This window comes from Adiantum capillus-veneris, chromosome 8 (genome assembly GCF_014529385.1).
Source record: "Adiantum capillus-veneris isolate H3 chromosome 8, ASM1452938v2, whole genome shotgun sequence".
NCBI classification, from domain to species: domain Eukaryota; kingdom Viridiplantae; phylum Streptophyta; class Polypodiopsida; order Polypodiales; family Pteridaceae; genus Adiantum; species Adiantum capillus-veneris.
Window position 1 is genome coordinate 10,641,896 of NC_140938.1, and position 7,133 is coordinate 10,649,028.

Here is a 7,133-nt window from a genome sequence, read left to right on the forward strand (position 1 = left end):
ACTCACTATATAGCATGGCCCCTGGCCCCTTGCCCTAGTTGGACTCCCTTTCCACATTGCCTAATCCGGCCTTGCCCTTGTTTAGTCCGACCTTGCTGTTGTCCTGACATTACTCCCCCCTTAAAGAAGAGTTTTCGTCCTCGAAAACAAAAGTAGGGAACTTCTTCTTATGAATACTAATGTTTTCCCAAGGGGAATCCTTCATGGATCCAGCAGTTTGGTTGACAAGAACACGGTTCAGCAGGAGGTTCAATGAAACCAAGAGTAACATCTTGATTTTTCACAATGTTGTCCATTGCAAACATCTTGTGTTACCGATTCCTATCCAATCATAGTGTGTAGACTCCATTTAGAATACACATGAGTATGCAAAACGAGTTATCACACAAAGATGTACCCTAAAGAGTACCTCTTTTCACTTTCCATGAAAGTAGCTTGCTAACATGACTCATCAGCCAAGTGTAAGTCCTTGACTTGTTTTCCAAGTTCATCATTAGTAAAAAAACCCCACTCTAACAAGTGTTCAAGATTGAGAACCTGAGTTATACATGAAGAGACTACCTAGTCGCAACATGCGTTAACTGATAGTAAGTAAATTCCAAGAAGAGCAATAAATGCTTATTAATTGGAATGCTTGGTGCTAATGTACGCACTTTGAATATCCTTTAGCCCAAGATTACACTTCATAATCTGCCTATCCCCTTGGATAACTGACAGTATTGAGGTGTGTTTCCCCCACGGGTTTACATACAGTCTTCCGAGATGACTGGTAAACAGGGAATCACAATAGCGTATAACATTGGTGAGGAATCAACAACGTCCAAAATAACCATCGTGGTTAATTTGAAAAAATCCACAAACACCCAACCCGAGCCATGACCTCTATTGGTGATTAGTAGACCTAAAAGTAATCTCATAGAGATAGTGCACATAGAGTGCAAAATGCTTAATAAGCAACAACTTGAGGAATATGCATGCCGTTCCAAATCAACTTTTGCTAAACACTAGGACCCATAACACCTAGTGTGCATGCATTTAGCAAAAACATATCCGGACCTGTATATCCATGATCCTGCTTGCCAGTACTTACGGCGAATGTGATGTGCGTAGCACACATTAAAGAGGAATGTGAATAGTTCCGAAAAGAAACTAAATACTTTCAGTGGTAATCATTTTCAAACCTAACTGAAATGTTTGAACCATAATAGAAGGTGAAACATTAATCACTTCTAGGGACAACAATGAAACGTTTTCATTAACCACTCAGAGCCTTGCTACAACCATCTGTAATGTTGTTTAGCAGTACTTGTACCTGAACAAGTCATTCTAAGTATCCGACAATTTTGGCCACCGAAATTGCTCCTGATACGTCGTGCTGAAAATGGTCTAGAAAACAGATTTGACCAGCACCTAGGGACTTTGTCGTGACACGTATTTGAAATAGTGGGCGCCAGTGTCAGTCCCAGAGACTCATATTCGCCACATGTGGAATATGTCTCAACTAAGGATGTTTGAAAAAAGAACATCCTACAAGTACAAGATGTACTTGTGTGAGGTAACTCTAAACACTTTGCGACAAGAGTGAGAGGGGCCCTCATTCATTGCTCCACACTGGCTAAACCAAACTCCTTAAGTCCCTAGACCATGTTGTATCCCATGTGACAACATGTGCCAAATCGAACCCGACACGTGGATTCATAACAATATAATGTACATTAGACACTATGGCCCAAAATACTTGTTCCGACCTGCCCTTAGCATGGCCCTGGGGATTGAGCTGAAAGTTCAGTTACCTGTATTCAAATGCACAAGAGCACGTCTCCCACCTGTGAAACAACCAAGCAAGAGTGCACTGGAAACCCTGGGTGTTTCCTTCGCAATCCAAACCCATTGGGTAGAATCTACGTAGTCAAACCCCTAGTAAGACCCTTTGTAGAATCTGCTCAACTAGCAGGTAACGGTAACAAACATAGTTAATCGTGTATAGAATGATGAGAATCAACTTGAAAAGTGGAGTTTTTCCGCTACCACATGGTAGATTGCCGAATTGTTTCCTTGAAAGTATAACGAAAACAAATCAAACTGTGATCCTCAATGCCTATGGGTTGATTTAGTAAGCACCCATTGGGTTGTACCCCAAAACTGTGATGCCATAGACACTCGTAGTGCTATAGAGAGAGCAAGAAATCCACACAAGTGAGATGCCTAGCTCGTATCAATAGCCATGCTGTCTCAACTGTTTGATGTCTCTAGACTCCATGATATAGATAAGTTGATGTGAGTTCAAGAGTAGCAAAAACTCAACTTGAGCGTCGCACTAGAAACGTGTAGTGCAAAAAGGGACACCTTAATCATTCGAAATGACAAGACTCTTGCTCATCCATTAACGTCGATGTATTTGATGTGTACTCCACTGGGCAGGTCTGTTCGGTCGTAAGAACAATCACCCAAGGAATGCCAATAGTTGGGTCCTACCCAAAATCTGACAATGGCTATGAGCCAGCCTGTGTGTGGCTCCTAGCTCTTATGGCAATCAGTGTTCAATCGATAAAGCGATGAAAACTAGTGTGAATGGCATCGTGGCCAATTTCTTGCTAAGAGTTAGAGCAACTTGCCTCATGCTGACTCCCAAACAAAGCATGTATCAAAAGCTTCTTAGAAAGTTTTCATTATTCTTGAGAAAAAGAAGAAAAAGAGAGAGGAGAAGAGCAGGCTAGGCTAAGGAACTTTCCTTAAATTTCTAGAGTGTGTGCTCGTAGGTATCTTATGCCTAATTTGCAGCTTATCCTTTAAGCATACCCCAGTTTTCTAGTATGACGCTCTCATCGAGTGAGATAACAGAAAAACACAAATCAAATCTTAACCATCTATCGTGTATGGGGTTGTGATTGTACGAAGATGACTTGAATAGGGCACTTTGCCGATGAATCAATTCCAAGTTTTAGGTTCTTTTTAGTGGTGTTGTGCGTGGACAGCAACCAAAAAACATGTCAAACAATCCATAACTTATCTTGTCCATGTCAAAGTGTCTGGTGTTGTAGCGAAAGTGTGTTTAAGGAGACGGTAGAATTAAATCCACCTAGCTAGCATGCCATGTATACATAAACTTAAGCCCTTGGCAAAAACAATAAAGCGAAAACCATAAGTGCCTTGCACAGTTTAAACTGATAGAGATTGAGTTGATATTCCCTATTTCACCAGTTACTTGAAGTCTTGCTTCAAGTAACCTATAAATTTGCCAAAGCACTTTGCTGTGCACAATGACAGTAATTTCCAAGTAAGGTGTAAACAGGGAAAAACAAAAAAAACTTAAACTTGGCTAACCTGGTTGTTGCTGTAACCAGTTTGCCCGATATTTCGTGGAAGAAAACGTGCTTGAAAATGGTGCATAGCCATACCTGCTGCACGAGTGAGGTCTATCGTATGTACAGATACGTCCCTTGTATCATATACGCCCGTCTATTTCTCATGAAATAACCTGCTAGAATATTGTGAAGTCCGTCCCAAGTTTGTATGTTAATAGCAGAGGCCAAACATGGAAGTCTTGTCTTTGCCTGATACTTTTCAGTAGACCCACTGTGGATGCTACCATGCCTCAGAGCTACAGATACTCTTGCTCATACACAAATGTCCTAGTAAAAGAAAGTCGACCTTGTCGAGCCCTCACAAATAATCGACCTTGTCGAATTGTACAATGGATTGAAAAACAAAACATAAAAATAAAAACTTTCTTGCAAAATATGTACCACATACCTGCTTGGCTTGATTACGGAGACAAATCCTTGCTCTAGTGAAAACAAGCCCTAACAATTTGCTTGACAGCTTCTTGAAATGGTTGTTAATGGTAGGTCCTATTGAGCACCTATTGCCTCCTTCATCAAGATTAGCAATAGACCCTGCCAATCGCCTTGAGATTCTCCAACACTACCATGCCCTAACCTTCGCGAGGCATGGATAGAAGCCTTGTTGTGAAACGAGATCATGTCGTACTCAAGCCCTTCTTAGTTTTGGTTGTCGAATCAGCCATTGGTCTTCGGACAACCAAAGTTTTCTAAACACAACCCTCGGCATGATCCAACCATGCAAGGTTTTAATGCACTCCTATTCAGGAGCAATTTGTCGTATCGGCCATAGTGCCTGCGTTTTCGAGCATCCGTGAACCTTGAACCATGTGTACTCTTGAGTCAAAGCTTTGCACAAAATGTCACAAGCCATGCTTGTGTTTAGAGTGTTGAACGTGCAATCATGCATAAGAATCGTCCAAGACATGCCATGCATGCTTGCTTGTGTGACAAAAAGCTGGTGCGACAAAAGCACCTTGTGCTTTGTTGCCATCTCAGTAATCGCGCGAATCGACATGCTATGTTGCCAATATCTTGCATGTGGCATGACCATGCATGCCCAACGTTTTGCAGCTCTAGCAATTGCTTGCACTGCATAATTGTAATTAATCATTAAGAAAAGCGAACAAAATATGCATACCATGTCTGAGGTTGAGTCTGAAAGTTTGTGAGTTGTCGATCCCCGAAGTCTATAGAATCTCTCGTATCTGCAGCTTAGGACTAAACAATTCGGTTTTTCAAGGCTACTAAACCCCAACGCATCCAATCGATGCCTCCCTTCAAATTGCCAAAGAGGTGGCTCTGCCGTGGGCTAAGGCCCTTAGGGTAGGGTGCCCCAAATCTTGGGCGCCTGCATGTGGAGCCCTAGATTTTAAAAAAAAAAGAGAAAACAACGATGGCGATGGCGGTCAGGGCGCAGCGAGCAGAAAACAAAGCGCAACGTGGCGAACCGGGGCTCTAGCCTGTGTTGAAAATCACTAGTTGGGGCCTCGCGACCCTGACAAGCCCAGCCCCGTTCAATTTCATGCACCTCGAGTAGCCTGCCTCCTCCGCACAAGCCCCCTTGCAAGCGGGTCTTCGACCTTGGCTCCCTCGGCTTGTCAAGCATGGCTGCACACGCCATGAACTTCAACCCCGCCCTCTTGCTTAGCCTCTTGCACACCATGGCTTGCAGTCTCAGGCAAGACCATGCACATTTTTTTCTGCTTAAACAAGGGAGAGAGGGATGCCTTTGATCGAGAGAGAGAGAGAGAGAGAGAGAGAGAGAGAGAGAGAGAGAGAGAGAGAGAGAGAGAGAGAGAGAGAGAGAGAGAGAGATGCACAAGCCATGCAAGGCCCCTTTCCTCCATAGCTCTCCCTCCTGAGCTCTGATACCAATGTTAGACAAGGGGAACTAGAACCTAGGAGTCCACCACACACTATATAGAATGGACCCTGGCCCTTTGCCCTAGTTGGACTCCCTTTCCACACTGCCTAGTCCGGCCTTGCCCTTGTCCTGACACCAAGACCTCACACACCTTTGAAGATGGTGAGAGCTAGCGGGGTATGAGAGTAGATTGAGAGGAAGAAGGAGTATTCTTACAAGAAAGAAGTATATCTCCTCACATAATCACTCATAAAAGCTTAGCATAGCTTAGTAATTAGCATGGTAGAGGACATGAGCATACATTGGAGCTTGGCTCTTGGCTGGATTTGCATCACAAAGCCAAGAGTTGTTGGTGTAGGCCTCCCTTCTCACAAGCTTGAGAAGGAGAGAGAGTCTTCTTTGCTTCACACATGAGACTGTGCGAGTGTGTGTGTGATAATGCCTTGCCAAAATCAACCCCCTTTCTCTCTTGGTTGACCCCTCTTACATTTTACTTGTGATGGCATCCATTGGACCCTCCAAATCTTAGCCAATGATAATTAAGAAACATAAGTGATAGCCTTGTGACATGTGTCCCCCTTTTGTGAGAGCTTTAGGTAATTAAATAATTCAATTAAACTCTCATTGGACCCCTTAGTCTTCTGGCCAATAGGAATCAAGCAAGCCATTGGGCTGCCGAATGCTCATTGGACCCCTTGGAAGACTGTCTAATAGTCTTCTAGAGAGCTTAATTTCTATTGATTCTTTTTTCAAGTGTTTTAAAATGAATTAAACTAAATGTACTCTAGCCTAATTCTCATTGGTCCACCTCTCTGGCCATCCAATAGGATTTGAATGCACCTTGGGGCAACTGGGCTAGGGAGCTGACATGTGTCCCCTATTCCCTTTGTGTAAGGGGAGCTTGCTAGAGAGTGTGTGTGTGTGTGTGTGTTTCTCTCTCATCCCCTACAAGAAAGGCTCGCCCCCTCCTATCTAAGGATATGTGAAGACTTTAGGGTCTTCGCATAAGCATCCAATTTGCCCTAGGTTTTGACCATTGGACCTAACCTTTGAATTTTGAAACCTTAGCATTTTGGAAGTCTTAATGGGCTGAACCTTAGGGTCTTTGAAGCCCATTGTTGCACATTGCTCTTTTGTAGATGCCCCCCCCTTTGGATTCCTATTTTCCCTCCTTTGGATCCCTACTGTGATCGGTCTGCCAGCTTAACCAATATTCTATCTTTTTCTCCCCTGGTACTTTCCCATATTAAATGATCAGTTTAAAATGAGAAATTATTTACAAAATTAGATATTAGTATTATGACATTACCTCTCTCTTGAAATCATAGTCGTCCTCGACTATGGGGTAGAGAAGATAAAGCCTATTCATTAGTCCTTTTTCTAGCCAGTAGAGGATCCCTATCTTACCCCACGACATTGTTCCAGAATGGATGACTAATCCATTGGGCGCTTGAGAGCCTAAGCTGCCGCAAGCATGTCTGCGCATTAGTCCTATCAATCTTCCATAGTAGAGTGATAAGCTCTACTTGGTGTTTGGAAGACGTCGTCTCCCGCAAACTTGATCCCAAGCATGCAAACTACTTATCATTTGTGCACAATAAAGAAAAAGAGAGTCTTATAAGACAAAATCTTTGTTCATTTTAAACATTTGTACATTTTCTTACTCTAGGGAAGCATTGTAAGCATTAACAAGGTTTAGGTTATCCTTTAATTGTATGCCTTGCATCCATCTAGCATCTTCAAAAGAATAGTTCTTAAACTTAATAAGATACCGAGGGATAATCTTACCGCCTCTTAATACCTTGTCTTCATGTTGGAGGATGAACTCAGGCTGCAACACCTCTTCTTGGTTCTCGCTCTTCGGTGGGTCTTCAATAGTTGGTTCTTGAGGTGGCTCTCCTTTGTAAGGCTTTAGTAAGCTCACA